At 34.3% G+C, this 17,051-nt stretch overlaps 1 protein-coding gene and 1 pseudogene across 1 annotated transcript in view; one reads left to right on the top strand and one right to left on the bottom strand.

The window, feature by feature from the left end:
• Me1 (malic enzyme 1) overlaps positions 1-17,051 on the bottom strand; it is a 177,720-nt gene that overhangs the window by 44,239 nt on the left and 116,430 nt on the right. The gene's annotated exons all lie outside the window — the stretch shown is intronic.
• Positions 2,637-3,528, top strand: LOC109689309 (serine/threonine-protein phosphatase 4 catalytic subunit B-like; annotated as a pseudogene).

Genomic DNA, 17,051 nt, shown 5'->3' with positions numbered 1-17,051 from the left:
AGTGCCTCAAAAATATCAGTCAATGTTCATCTGATGCTTGTGATGGCTCTTTTCCAACTCTCTGGTTTGTAAGCAGGCCTCCAGAAAGCAAAAATTGTATGTCATTGGAGAGGACCTTCATATGGTTTGTTCCTGATGTGTCATTCTGGTAGTATGGTCATCATAGATGATCTGTCATTATGTTCAGAAGCAGCAGAACATTGTGGTCTCCATTTGTGAAGAAGAATCAGAGCCTACTCAGTTCTATTCCCGGATCTACTACTTACTTGGTTTGGTGGTTTGTGGCTTGTTAGAAATTCTCTGTGGCTAAAATGAAATGCCCACAATATGGTTTGCCTTCAGTGTTTAGGACCCAATGTGGTCAGGCTATAAATTTATAATGCTTCCTAAGTAAAATCTAGGAATAGATATAGGTAGTAAAAATGGCACATAGGATACCTTACCATTTACAAAAGCTTATTTTAGAATTATCCTCTGGAGGATACTGTATATCAGTTTTAATTTCATGACTTTTCTCTACCTAGTAGTTAACTCTGATTTGACTCCTAGAGATTAAGAAAAAGGCATTCTGAATTCATTTTGTGATATAAGCATCTTGCATCATGTAGTAAAAGAAAGCCATGTCAAGGATATTTTGTTCTAGTGTGAAGCAGCCTGGTCACTATGAAATGATAAGTAATGAAACTCTTAAAAGTTAGCCAATTCAACTCTATATAACTATGAAAAGAACCTACTATTTATGACATAAAATAGTAGATGCAAATGATTTTTTGAAAAGTAACAGAAATACTATCCATAAAATTAACATGGAAAAATTCCAGGTATTTTGCTCTTTGTAGCATCATTAAATCTGACAAAAACCTTATTACAATGATTAATAACTGTATCTATAACAATGGGAGGTAAAAGAAGAGGGTAAAGGGGAGTGAATATGGTCAAAGTACTTTATACACACAAGTGAAAAGAGAACAATGAAATCTGTTGAAATTGTTTTAAGGAGAGGGAAGGTGAAACAAAGAGGAGGGATATAAGGAGTGAATTTGATCAAGGTATACTGATGTACATATATGGAAATATCACAAACCCTGTTGCGCAACTAATATACGCTAATAAAGCTGTAAAAACCAAAAAATCAAAAACAGAAAATAAAAAGCTCCTACCCAGCAAAAGAAACAATTACCAGAGTAAAGACAGCCTATAAGTTGAGAGAAAATCTTTGCCAGCTATCCATCTGACAAAAGATTAATATCCAGAAATATAAAACAAATTTTAAAAATTAAACACCAAAAGAACAAATAAACCAATCAGTAAATTGGCAAATGAATTCAACAGATAGATCTCAAAAGAAGAAACAAAAATAACTAATTAATACATGTCCAACATCCTTAGCTATAAAGGAAATGTAAACTGAAACTACACTGAGATTCCATTTCCCCCAGTCAGAATGGCTATTGTCAATAAAACAAACAACAACAAATGCTGGCAAGGATGAAGGGAAATGTATTAAACAGTCACTATAGAAATCAGTATGGAGGGTCCTCAAAAGACCAAAAACAGAACTATCATATGATCTGGCTATATACCTGAAGGAATCAAAGTCAGCATACAATAGAGACACCTGCATACCCATGTTAATTGCAGCACAAGTCACTTAACTGCAGCAACAGTCACAACAACCATCATGGAATCAGTCTAGTGCTCATCAACAATGAATGGATAAAGAAAATGTGGATCTATACAATGGCATATTATTCAGTCATAAAGAAAAACAAAATTCTGCCATCTGTACGAAAATGAATGGAACTGAAGATCATCATGTTAAGTGAAATAAGCCAAACTCAAAGACAAATATTCCATTTGTTCTCTCATCTGTGGAATCTAGATTTAAAACAAAAATATGAAAGCAAAAGGGGGACTATTTGGGGAGAGTGGAGGGCACACAGGAAGAAGGAAGGGGCAAGAGAGGGTGATGGAGGGGTGAATATGATAGAAATATATAGTATGCCAGTATGAAAATATCATAATGAAATTCATTACTTTGTACAGGAAATAAACATAATGACAATTCCTTGTACATTCAAAATCAATGAAAAGGATTGGAAAAATATATTCAACAGAGGCCAGATGAACAACCATAGGACATCTGCTATTACATAAAATATTCAGGTTTTGGTAAAGTCCAACACTGTCACCAATCTGGTTAGTGAAAATGAAGGAAATAAAAATCTGACAAATTTGTTCTTGGTGCAATCTAGTCAGACAAGGGTAGTTTGAGTAGCTCTGATGAAAATTTTCTGAATAACTATGTCTGAATAACTGTGCACTGCAGCAGGGCTGAGGGCCTGAGTAAGAGCTGAACTAGAGTCCCAGCAGCAGAAACCCTTATGCAGTGCAGAGGTGGTAGTGCTACAATACTGACTCTTGCCATAGGATGGGCCATGGCAGGGATCAGTGACCTGGCCTGGTAGATGGACTAGCTGTGGCATTGGTAACTCATCAAAAAGCACAAACCCAAGGCCCTATGTGCTAAAGCCAGATGAGGATGAAAAGAACCAACACCAGTCTGTTGGAAGGGTCATTACAAGCAGCTTACATGGAAAGATTATTGCAAGAGGCAGTATGACGTCTTGCCAGTCATGACGTGCAGTGACAACTTTGGAGAATTTTATGACTCAAAGTGTTCTGGCAATGTCCCTGAGACCAACTACCTCTTCAGAGGGGACTTTGTAAACCAAGGTTTCTACAGAGCAGACACTTTCCTCTCCCTGCTAGCACTTAAGGTTCAATATCCTAATCACATCACCTTTGCAACATGACTGCCACCAGATCTCCCAGGTCCATGACTTCTATGACAAGTACCTGAGGAAATATGACCCAGTGACCAGGTGGCACTACTACACTGAGATCGCTGACTACATCAGCCTGTCAACCATCACCAGTGGCAAGAATTTCTATATGCTCAAGGGCCTCTCCCCCTGCATTCAGACCCTGGGCCAGATATGGTCAATTTTGACTGAAAGCAAGAGATACCTCACCACGTGTGTATGTGCAACCTCCTATGGTCTGACCCTAAAGATAGAACAGGCTGAGGCATGAATCTCCTTGGGGCCAGCTACCTGTTTGGCAGTAACATGGTGGCCCAGTTCAATGTAGCCAATGACATTGACATAATCTGCTGTGCCTACCAAATAGTGATGGAAGATTACAAATGGCACATCAGCAATACTGTGTATACTGTGTGGTCAGCACCCAACTATTGCTACCAGTGTGGGAATGTAGCTAGATGAGCATCTCCAAAAAGCTTTTATCACCTTGGAGGCCATTCCCCAGGAGACCTGGAGCATTGCCTCCAAGAAGTCTAGGACCCACAACCAACTATTTCCTGTAACCTCTGGCCCTCAGACCACTATGACTCTCCCCTCTTCCCAGTATGAGGCTCGGCATGGTGGGGCTGTCCCTGATTCTGACCTCCTGGCAAGAGAGCATTTCAAGAGTGAGGACTTTCTCTGGAGATGTCTAGAGCCTTAGCTCCATATTGATCATCTCTCCCCACTTGAACCATGACATTGCCAGTAATATTTTGGTTTTCTTTTTTTTTCTTCTTTTCTGCTTGCTTTCAGATAAAAATTTTCAGAACAGAAAAAAAAACCTAATTAAAGAAAAAAAATGGGGAAAAATGAAAGGCATACATTGCAAGATATATAAACTTTTTGTTTTCCAGATAGGAAAATTTTACTCTAACTCTTTCCCACAGATGTAAAAGAAACATAAATAACCTCTGCAAAAGATAATTATGCTTTATGTTTGCAAGAAAATCAGAATTCAATTTTTACCTCTGAGCACTAGTAGAAGGTAGAATAAGGTCAAAAGAAAAATTCTATCAATATCTCATATATTTTATCTTTTTATATAGAAATGTAAATATTGTGTATATGACACTGATAATCCATTCAAGATCAGGGAAAGAGGAACACAGATAAATGATATCTGATAACCTTTTCAAATAAGCCAATAGTTTCAACATTCTCCTTTCTCAAACAACCTAACTAACCATATCAAATATCACATTCCTCTTTTCTTTTGTTCTCCAAGATTATTCTGAATGATGAAACTGCCAAAAGGGAGATGCTCTTTATAAAGGAAAACATTTTAAATGCTTAATAAATCTTAATATTGAATAATAAATAACAAAGTCTATGGCGTTCTCCCCCCGTCCTAAGCAAAACAGTGCAATAATAGTTTTACTTCAGAGTAAGAATGTTCTATAACTCAGCAACATCCCCAGTCCACTAGAGATTATATTTTGATGAAATATTTTTACCATAGAGAAAATAATTAAAGAATAATAGTAACTAATATCCATGTGTTCTCTATTCAACTTTATTGACTATTAACATTATGCCACATTTATTTCATACCAAAAAAATAGAACACATCACTTAAAATCTTCTCTATACCTCCTCAATTCCATTTCCCTCAGGTAACCCCTCCTCTGAATTTATCATTTCAGTGTATGATATACATGTACTACAAATGCACATTATCCCAAAAACAAACATATGACATTGCTTTTATGCTTTATATACATGGACAATTTATTAAAAATGATGGACACTGAACGACATCTAATTCTTATGAAATGACTTTGCTGCCATTATTAAGAGCTTACACTGAGTGGGTTGAGATGTCAACTTTTGTAAATTTTCCCTCAATTCTATGATTCCCAGATATGTATGTATGTATGTATGTATATATATATATATATATGTACATAAAGTGCTAGTTCATTCACCTGTTATATACTGTAAAATATTACATGCTATAACTACAGGACAAATTATTTATCCATTCTCTTTTTGGTGAACATTTAGACTGCTTTCAACTTTTCATTACTATAAATAATGCTGCTATGAAAACTTCTGTATGTCTTCTTATGAATGAGTTTTCCTAGAATACAAAGTGCTGTGCAGTAGGTTATAATAATTTAACTGTATTACTAGACAGTTTTGTGAATTTACACTGCTGTAAGCAAGGTACATAATTATCCATAGCCTCTTAAACATTTGACATTGTCAGATTAAAGCTTTTTTGCCTTATACTTATATCAGATGGGGTAAACTTCAAACCTAAATTAGTCAGAAGACAGACCCCCAACACAGTGACAGTGAGACTTTAACACTCCTCTACCACCAATAGGATAGGTCATCCAAACAAACAAACAAAAAAAATCAATAAAGAATCTTTAGAACTGAATGACAAAGTAGATAAAATGGAGCTGACAGACAGCTACATAATATTCCATCTTGCAACAGCACAATATGCATTCTTTTCAGTAACCCATTGAACTTTCTCCAAAACAGATCATATTTTAAGTCTCAAAGGAAATCTTAACAAATACAAGAAAACTGAAATAACACCCTGCATACTGTCTGACCACACCACAATAAAATTAGAACTCAACAACATAAGAAACAGCAGAAAATACTCAAATGTTGGGAGACTGAACAAAACATTGCTCCATGATCAGTGGGTCATCAAAGAAATAAGGGAGGAAATCAAAAAGTTCCTGGAATTCAATGAGAATGAAAGCACAACCTATCAGAACCTATGGGACACAGCCAAGACAGTCATAAGGGGAAACTTTATAGCTATGAATACACATAGTAAAAACACAGAAAGATCGCAAATAAACAACCTAAAGCTGCATCTCAAACTTCTAAAAAAACAAGAACAAGCTAAACCCAAAACTAGCAAGAGGAGAGAAATAATAAAAATAGGGGCTGAAATCACTGAAATAGAGACGAAAAAAATGCAAATAATTAACAAAACAAAAAGAGCAAAACTGGAGGTATTACAATTCCCGACTTCAAAGTATACTACAGAGCCATAGCAATAAAAAAGTCATGGTACTAGCACAAAAGAGGCATGAAGACCAATGAAACAGAATAGAAGACCCAGATATGAATCCACAAGCTATGCCCACCTGATTTTTGACAAAGGTGCTCAAAATATACAATGAGAAAAGATAGTTTCTTCAACAAATGTTGCTGGGAAAACTGAATATCTGCATGAAGAAAACTGAAACTAGATCACTGTCTCTCCCCCTGTGCAAATATCAACTCAAACTGGATTAAAGACTTAATTTAAGAGCTAAAACTTTGAAACAACTACAGAAACTAGTAGGAAGTACACTAGAACATATAGGCATAGGCAATGACTTCCTAAATAGAACTCAAGCGGCTCAGAAAATTAAAAAAAGATGAAGAAAAAACTGCAACAAACTAAAAAGCTTTTGCACAGCAAAAAAAACAAGTCACTAGACTTAAGAGACTGCCCACAAAATAGAAGAAAATACTTGCCAACTATTCATATGATAAGGGACTAATATCCAGAATCTATAGGGAATTCAAAAACTTAGCTCTCAAAGAATCAACAAGCCAATGAAGAAATGGGCACATGAATTGAATAGGGAATTTTCAAAGAAGAGGTACAAATGGCCAGTAAATACATGAAAAAAGTGTTCAATTTCCCTGGCTATAAAACAGATGCAAATCAAAACTACACTAAGATTTCATCTCACCCAGGTTAGAATGGCTATCATCAAAAACACAACAACAAATGTTGGTGAGGATGCAGTAAAACAGGAACCCTTATACAACGTTGGTGGAAATGCAAGAGTACAACCACTATGTAAAGCCATATAGTGATTCTTTAAAAAGCTAAAGATAGGAGTGGTATACTCCTGGGCATATCCCAAAAGAAGATAAGTCAGGATACAATAGAGACACTTGTACACCAATGTTTATTTCAGCACTGTTCACAATAGCCAAGCTATGGAAACAACCCAGATGCCCAACAACTGATGAATGGATTCATAAATGGTGATGGAACTTTATTCAGTCATAATGAAGGATGAAATCACATGGTTTGAAGGTAAATGGATGCAACTGGAGGATATCATGTTAAGTCAATTAAGCCAGTCACAGAAAGACAAAGATCATATGTTTTCTCTCATATGTGGAAGATAGATCCAAATGATAAACATATACAGAAAAACAAACATGATCATATGCAAACTTATATGTAGAACATGTTTGTGATAGCAGAACTACTCTATGGAATTCAGGAGAGGTAGAAAAGGAAAGGAGAATGCTAGAGAGTCAACAATATCAAAATACATTAAATCTGTGCAGGTACAGGTTATAACAATATATATTGAAAGCTGTTGAATAATGGGAGGTGGGAGGGAAGGGATAAAGGAGAGGAATGAAAACTGGTTGAACTAACCAGAGTAAAGTATATTCACAGTTGGTATATACTGAGAAACCCCTTCGAACATTGATTTTGGAATTAATATTGAAAGATAGGACAGTAAAATAGGTGGGGGGGTACTTGTGAGAAGGGGGAGGTAAATGGAGGAGATGAAGTTGAGGGAATATGGTTGATGAGGTTCACATACAAAACAGTACCATAAAACCTCTTGAAATTTCTTTATGTGGGGCAGGGAGAGGTTTGCAAAGGTAGATAGTGGGGAGATCCAACCAATGTACAATATAAGGCTATTCTGAATTGTCACAATGAATCTCCTCTGTACAACGAATATATCCTAATAAAAATGGGAAAAAAATGTAAAAACAAAACCTTTCTGCTAATTTGATGGTTTTTGGTTGTGAAATGGTATTTGACAGCCATAATATGGCAGTATGGTGCTGGGCAGCCATGAAAATGTGCCACTCAGAATGCCCTTCAATATAGAACTTTACAAGGATTATAGGTGGTACTTGTCTCCAGCCACAGTGCCTTTAAGATCTGCTGTAGCATTCAATCCCGAGCGATGATCTTCCTGGAACCACCAGCCAATTACTGAGCACAACAGTGGAATAAGGCCTGGTCATTTTGAACCAATGTGAACTCATTTAATAGGCAATGTGGGTTTGAAGGTAGGTTAGCTGAGGTTATTTCACATATACACTACAGTCCGGGGCTCTCCCTGATCCATTCTGCTTCCCAATGTGTATTGTGGTATAAGACCTCCACACTCAATCCACACTCACTGTTTGTTTCACAGGCATTACCACCAACACATCTCTTAAAGTAAAGCTCTCAGTAGCTGCTTTGTGGAAGACTCAAATTGAGATTATCACCAATAACATTAGAGGTCAAGCCTCTACTAGTCAAACTGTTTTGATTTGCATCCTAGCTCTACTTCTCACTACTTCTGGACCTCAAACTAACTATTAATTTTTTCCTACACATAATTTACATCTCTAAAATTAAAATATTAGTAGTACTTGCCTCACGGGTTTGAGAGATTAATGCATTAACTCTATTAGTTTTTTTTTAAGCTTGTTGATGTGTGAAACCATGATTACGTGAATGACCTGGTAATACTTACTGGACCTTTCCTTACAGTTGGTGTATATCTCATAAGGATTTCCATGTAGTATGATACCAAAGGAAGTATGATACCAAATAAAACACTCAGTGATAAAAGTTTTAGGTTGATTACCTTTCAGTAATTTATTAGTTCATATGCTAAATCTTGGGCCTCTATCAATTGTATTTTGAGTTTTGGGTCTTCTCATAATAAATTCTACATGTAAGAAACATTAAGAATTACTAACTATAATATTTGAGACATAAGCTTGGGAGGTTTTGATTAAATGCCTTCCCTGTCATGAAGTTAAGCATACCTATGGATTTCATAGTCTACAAATATTGAGATTATCCCATTAGTTTACTTTAGGAAGTACTGAAAATTTGTCAAATAATGATAGAATTTTTCTAAGACAATGCATAAATCAAAACATAATCGGTTTTCTAAACTGGATTTCCCCCCTTAAATTCATTTCTCAGATATACTCACTTATTAACATTTTTCATCATTAATTTTCTGAAATTTAGAATTCCAGTCCAAAATGAATCCATCTCTTAAAGAAAAGCTGGGGGAAAGCTTAGTAACTAATGCATTCTGTTTGTACACTTACAAACTTGAAAACCAAGTTAATGAGAATTTTGAAGAGCATTAAGACTTCAAGAATGACCCAAACAGATTTATTATAATGAGATTCTAGCCCCTATCTTTGGTTTTAAATTTCTGAAATATGTAGGTGTGCATAAAAATGAAAGTCTCATCTGGGTGCCAGTGGCTTATGCCTGCAATCTTACCTACTTGAGAGGATGAGATTGGTTCAAGGCCAGCCCAGGCAAATAGTTGGAATGACCCCATTTTCAAAATAATCAGAACAAAATGAACTGGAGATGTGGCTCAAGTGGTAGAGTGTCTGCTTTGCAAGCATGAAGTCCTGAAACCCCAATCCCACCAGAAAAAAACAAACAAACAAAAAAAACCAGATCTCCATTACCTGGTTGAAATATATTTTGCCTCATTGCAAAATTCTGTATTTCTCCATAACAATAACAAAAACCCCTCCCTACATTATGGTTCCAATATCCCATAAGAAACATAGGTCTAGAGGCCTGGGTCTATTGAGTCTGTCATGAGTACTTTAATCGACTTTAATCTACTTAATGGAAAGAAAATCAAGATAGTCTGTCAAAAAATGCTGGAGCAAGTGGTGGGAAAAGAAAAAGACTTGTCCTATCTTCAAAGTAAGTGATATTACCATACTTTAATTGACTAATAAATTAAATTAATAAATAATTAATTGCATAATAAATTTCTATTTGGTTTTCTAAAACCTATTCATATGACCATATTTGTGTTTACATACTATATATTTTAAATCACCACTTTACTTCTTTTTTTGTAGCTATCTGCTAAGCTCCAGAAGTGATGAAATCCTAGGTTTCTGATTAAATGATCTACTATAGTTCAAATTCACTCTTCTTTCTAAAACCCCTGTGAAATAAAAAGTATAATATTTTCACAGGATAATCCTATTTAATTACTACACTTTCCTAAATGTGATCACTATATTATTCAATAATTGTAATGCCTGAAAAATTGGGTTCCTTAGAACTATGAGCTATAGCATTTAGCTAGGATTCTGCAAAAATAAGCAATCCTCACCAAACAGTATTTAAAACACTAAGAAAAACAAAACAGAATATGTTTATTTATTCAGCATCAGAACTCTAACGTGCTATGGAAAACTGATTATCTTTGAAAAAGGCCTATGTAATATGTGGAATTTCTCATTCTTTTTAACTAGAAAGTACCTTTTCATAACCCCAAAGAGCTGAAAAGAATACTGAGAAGACCCAACCCATGCAACTCTTAAATCATGGTAAGAAAAGTTCTTAAGTTGTCCAGCAATTTATAATAAAATCATGGAATGTGGAAAATAATTATTATTCTATGCTACTAAATAAAATAAGGATTGTCATTTTTTAGAAAAAAAAATTTAAAGACCAAAGTATATGTATCATCAAAGCCCAAAAGTTTAGTTAATTTCAAGTAAAGAGAAGTGGTAGTTAGGTTAAGTAGTGGGGGATCCATATAAAAATTTCAAGAAAGGACCTTTTAACTTTAATGCAAAATAAAAATAGCTCAAGGAGGAATGGGCCCAAGACATGGGGATATTCCTGCCTCAGGATTATTTATCATTATAGTTCTAAATCTTTTCAAAGCTAGACTTAAACAGTGATTTCAAAAGCTCCACAAAATTCAAAAGGGACAAAAAAAATCTTCTCCTGTACCTTTTTAAAAACTTTTAAATGAAGTAACTTGAATGATAATTCATAGAAATGTTTCATGAATTAACCACGTTCTCTTTTTCTAGGTATGGCTCTATCTTAATTATAACTGACAATAGGTGTATCTGTTGAATGGAAAAATGGAGAATGTGGCAACAACTGAGTCATACACAGGCTGCAACTAGTGTTTTTGAAAGTTAGGAAAGCTTAAAATCATAAGCATATGTGGAATAAGGAAATCTTCACTCTTCTTTCTCATATGAACTGTGTTAGTCACTCCATTTCCCCATAAATTTATGACAATAACATTTTGTGGAGTCTGTGGTATCCACAAAGAAGGGCAGAGTTTATATTTTCAAACCCCAGTTAAGAAGAAACTTGGCAATAAAAAAAAATACAGATTCACAGTGATCCAGGTTGCATTTCAAAATGTCAAATTTGACACATCCCATATTCTCCACATACCAAGCAATGCAAAGACAATATAAAATATATGAGAGGTTAAACTTCAAGTAAAAAGTTTCAAGTTCATAATCAGAATACAGTAAAGATGACTTTAAAAAATATAGACATCATTAAACCAACTTGCCAGATAAAGGATCCTAGAGATACAATTATGAAGTATCCTTGATAGGGATTCAAAATAAAAAATAGATGAATCCATAAAAATTTACTTTGAAACAATAGGTATAGGACAGTGTTAGTACCACTGTGAAATCCTAATAAACAAAAGGATTTTTCTGAAATGTAATGTGCTATTTTGAACTTCCATCCTGCTGTGCATTACACTTTAAAGGCACCAATTTCAAGCATTAGAGATAATAATTTGTATACAACATAATTTAATTGTACACAAATGCAGTCTTCTAGGATTTAAAGCTAATGTTCATGATAGATTTTTTTATTGTTGTGCTGGGGGTACACTGTAACATTTACAAAAGTTCTTACAATATATCAAATATATCATAGTTAAATTCACCTCCTCAATCATTCTCCTTTATCCCCCCACACCCCCCATTCCTGGAATAGTTTCAACAGGTCTCATTTTTCCATTTGTATACATGTGTACATGATATTTGCACCATATTTACCTTCCTACATCCTTTCCTCACCCCCCTCCTCACTGGTACCAACTCCCAGACAGGACCAGTTCTGCCCTCCTGTTCTCAGATTTTGTAAAAAAAAAAAAAAAAATGACATTTTTGTTTGTTTAAGATAGCTAATACACTGAGTTTCCTTGTGCCATTTCGATGTATGTATGTATTATAACCTGAGTTGGATCATCTCCTCTATTTTTCTCCTTAGTACTCTTCTTACGGCAATTTTAATAGTAGAACTGCCATATGATCCATCAATACTACTCCTAGAGATATACCCAAAGGAATGTAAGTCAGGTTACAATAAAGGCATCTGCACACCCGTGTTTATTGCAGCACTACTCATAATAGCTAAGTTATGGAAGCAGCCAAGATGCCCCACTACTGAAGAATGGATTAAGCAAATGTGATATTTATATACAATGGAATTTTACTCAGCCATAAAGAAGAATGAATTTTGTCCTTCCAGGTAAACAGATGGAACTGGAAAATATCATCTTAAGTGAAGTTAGCCAGGTTCAAAAGACCAAAGGCAGCATATTTTTTCTCATATGTAGATTATAGCCCAATACAAATATAAGCAATATTAGGAAAAACAGGTCATGTTAAGAGGAGGTCACATATGAGAGGGAAAGGTAAAAAGAGGGAAGTTAAGAAGGTAAACATGGTTGATGTGCTTACTTCCTATACAAGAATAAATACAGAATTTTAAAACCCATTGAAATCACCATGATAGACTTTTTAAAAAACTTTCTGAAATAGGAGAAAATGAAACATAGGATATCAGGTTTAAAGTTGGGTAAATTTATACACTATATTTTCAAATACTCCTGTGTTCCTACAGCAAAGAAGCTGTGCTTTGATTCTTTTATAGGGTGACTAGAAAACTGAGGCAGTCAGCAGCTCATTCCCTAAGTCAAAGAATTACATTCTAACAACTAAGACCAAGCTAAAGCTTTTCTCTGAAACTGGGAACATACATACTATCATAGAATTAGTTTCGCTTTATATAATTTGCAGGTGTATATGCAGATCATTTTATATGGCTATAGAATTCATTTCTATTGATATTTACATAGATATTTATAGAATTAATCTTTATACATAGATTACTTCTATAAAAGCTCCTTGAAATAAAGGCAAAAGAATAGCTATCAAACAGCAATATTAGTTTCTAAAATGAGTTTCAAATTATTCCTTTAAGAAGACATGAAGGGCAGAGCATGTGCCTAGCATGCACAAAGCCCTGGTTATCTGCAGCACCATTTTAGAGAAATAAAAAGGTATAAATAAAAGAAAATCTTCTGTAAAATCATAAAGATAAACAGTGAGGAAACATATAGAAATGCTATTTTTCTGGATTGTTCTAGCTTGGGTTCACAAAGACACTATTCTCCAGGTTCTCTACTGTTATCAATGTTTAACAAAGTACTTAAAAAGCTATAAAACATCAACTACCTTAATTGAAACCTTGTATTTTCAGCACAAATCCTGATAATCATGTCTTATTCCACAAACAAAAACAACATTCTTAATTTAAAAGTTTTTCTACTATGATGAAGTATAATTTATCAAAAAAAGGTAGAGGTTAATTTTCCCTTATACTCTTCAAATATAATTTAGAGGACTGATTTTTACGGTGCCAAATGAGTTACAATCACTACCATTTTTTAAATTTTATATTTTATTTTTGAATTAGCATGCATTAATACGAGGGGAGTTATAAAAATACTCCACTCTCAACCTCCAGAAGACATTTAAAAAATAAACCAACCTGAGGGACTAAACTTTTGGTTTCATTACTCTTTGTGTAAGCACATTATCTAGTATATTACAGATGAGCCTATAATTAATATAAGCTAATTTAGTTTAAATCTACTAGAAATTAGATTTCTCTCAAAAGATTCATGAAAGATTGTTTTAGTTCTCCTATAGTATCCATTACTTTTTTTAATATAAGTGAAAAAAATTTAGTTTAATTCCAGAAAATCCATGTAAATCTACCACTAAGGATCAACATAAAATTAATCAGAATATAAGACATATGTGGGAAGTTAAAATCAACATGAGTACAGTTGATTTACATTTTGAAATCTGATATGGAAAATTGACCAAACCAAGTATGCTTATTGCTGTTCATAAGTCACTCTTAAATAAGAGATGTGCACCAGCAGCACTCCCTCCAGTCAGTGAGCAACCATACTACTTCTTTCATAGTCTCTTACCGATTGGTTATCACATATCTATGATTAAGTTCATGTACCAACAGCAACATGTGTGATTGTATGACCTCCTTGTTTCTAATTTTTAAGCTCCCAGTGACATTTCACAAAAACATCAAAAGAGAGAATTGGCAAAGATTCCAAAGGGAGAGTACAATGAAGAAACAAAAAGTAACACTGGATATGACTAGAGTATTTGAAAATAATGACAGTAAAATTAAGATAGAATAGGACCTAGCACTGCACGTAGTTATAGTATAAACTATATTGCAAAAGTCCCATGAATGTAAGAAAACAAGGTAGTCATTTCAACATCTTTTTAAACTGAAATAGTTATAGCAAGTCACTTATGATTGAATAAAGCATTGATTTCTATTTGCACTGAAGATTAAAATTTTAAGTGAACCCAATCAGGTTCGCTAGCATTTAGGACCAAGAAATTACATGGAAAGAAAACAGCAAGTACAAAGAGAATAATACATTAGATAGCAGCAAGAATTTCTCATATGCTGTTGCAAGAAGAGGGTGATCATAATACTGTACCTTTCAGAAAGCTAGAGAAAAGGCTTTTCAAAGTTTTCACCATAAAGAAAACGATAAAAATCTGAGAAGACAGATATGTTTGATATGTTTAACCTGACTTAATCATTATACAATGCATGTATGGAAATGTCATATTGCCCTATTAATATGTGCAATTTTTATATACAGGTAAAAAATAAATCTAACTTTAAAAAAACATAAAAAGACTGAAGAAGCTTTAACTGTCAGTACAGGCTAGTTTCTTTGTTTCAGCACAAACTGATTAATATTAACTGCTGATGCAGATAAAGATGCTGCTTGTGAGTGAGAACTTAATCAAATAAAAAAGAGTTGTGATAAAAAGATGATAATATCCCAGAAGAATATCAGTCAGCAAAGACCTTCATATTTAAGGAACTCTCAGATGTTCCATAACACTGAAAATGCAAAGACAAAATGTGGACAGTGTATCAAATTTGGAAAGAAATATGATAATTTGCCAAGACATAGAAAAGATCTTGTGCCAAACAATGAAAACAAATCAAGAAGTATTTAAACTATTCTTGAAAACTTTTTTACAAAGAAATAAAACATTTTAATTCTACATATTTCTGATATTCAAAATTATAGTGTAGTAAGAAAATATTAGCTTTATAATTTTTTATTCTCAACAAACTAATTTTGAGAGATCTTAATGTTTTGATAAAAACTATGTAGATCATAAAACAACCTTAATTTTTTCCACTGATTACTGAGATCAGTTAATAAGCATAGTCTCTACTTGCATTCTCATTTTTATGGTCTCACACTACTATGCAAAGAGAGGACTTCCTGTTATAAGAGTTATCACTGAGTTAGTCACAAAAAGTTCTGTTGGTAATAAACTGGTACACAGCAAAGAGACTAATAATTTATATGCTATATGTAGTTCTCTAGATCTACAATAAACTGTTGCAAAAGGGGTTTTAATTTTTATAATGAATGTCAGCATAGTAAGTCTTAAGAAAGCCATCTATTTTGTTCCTTCTTCTTTTTTTGTTTTCGGCAGTCCTAGAGTTTGAACTAACGGCCTCCTCCTTGCTATGCAGGTAGTCTACTGCTTGAGCCAAGCCTCTGGCCTCACTATTTTGAAATAAACTAAATCCCAATCCAAAGAAATATGGCAATTAACATTCTCTCAAACATAATTTTTAATGAACTTTGTGAACTACTTAATAACTATTTAAACATAGACCATTTGAATATCCATTATATTGTCTTTCATACATGAAATATTTATGTTCCCATATTTGCTAACTATAAGATGTGTAATGCTGATCACTTAACTATAAAACTTTTTATAACACATGAAATTAGAAGACCTTTGAATCTGAGTACACATTCCCTAACTAAACCTAGCCTGAGTCTCCTACATTAGTCAATACCGGTAATTCTACATTACATGAATGAATCACACTTGAAAGCCAACACCAACATACTTACTCAAGAGTGTAATTACATGGGAAGTCACAGGCCAAAGAAAGATAAGACGCTCAGCTGGGATTATAGCAGAATACTTAGGACATCATGCAGTTAAGGTAACACAAACTGGGGAAAGGATTCATATAGGACACACTAAAGCATGGGAATAGTTTGGATGATCAAAATAAAACTTAGACCAAAAATAAGATTTACAATTCAACTTGGTATACGAGAAAGCTTGGTTTTTTTTTTTCCTTGATCTTCTGCCATTTGCATTCTAGACTTCTGAATGTAGGGAAAGGACTTCCAGATCAGACTTGTAAAGAATTTGAACATAATTACTCCTACCCTCACAACAAGAAAAACACTGAACAAATGCAAAATCAACAACTTTTCATAATCCATCATGCTGCTCCCCAAAAATGAAGAGAGGCAAATACAGAGAATCACAGTTTACTAAGATAGAGTCCAGGAACACAACTGTGCAGGTAGAGCCAATATAGATGGTAACACTTTAAATTGATCAACTGCTGTAAAATCAGTAGAGACTAACTTGGAAATTAAGAACTACTAGGGGTCCAGCCTTGGGAAAAGGACCTACACTTCCATAAATTTTACCTTCAGGAGCCTCATTAGATTCTTACTATGAAGATCTGAGAGGGAAAAAAAAAGAGAAAAAACAAAGAGGACACAAAACCCTGTGTGGGGGAGGGAAAAAGTAACCATTGTGAAAGTTTTCAAAGCACTCTGTTCTTAATAAGGACTGCCCTCCATGGTGGCATGTATCTGTTATTCCAGATACAGTGGGAGGCATAAAATAGGAGGATCATGGTCTAGAGCAGAATGGGCAAAAAGTAAAACCCTATCTTAAGTGGTAGAGTGCCTGGCGAGCAAGCACAAATTTCTGAATTCAAAGCCCAGTACTGACCCCCTCCCAAAGCCTGTCCTCAAGAGAAAACATTTTACCAGAGCCAAACTTAATGGAGTTTTGCCAAAACCTAATCAACTTAGAGGAAGGGAAATATCCAACTGTCGCTTCCTCTAGCTTCTAACATGAGGAGAAAATACCAAAATCAAGTTCATTAAAAGA

The sequence above is a fragment of the Castor canadensis genome, chromosome 1 (assembly GCF_047511655.1).
Source record: "Castor canadensis chromosome 1, mCasCan1.hap1v2, whole genome shotgun sequence".
NCBI classification, from domain to species: domain Eukaryota; kingdom Metazoa; phylum Chordata; class Mammalia; order Rodentia; family Castoridae; genus Castor; species Castor canadensis.
Note: the sequence above shows the minus strand (reverse complement) of the source record. Positions and strands in the feature narration are given on the sequence as shown.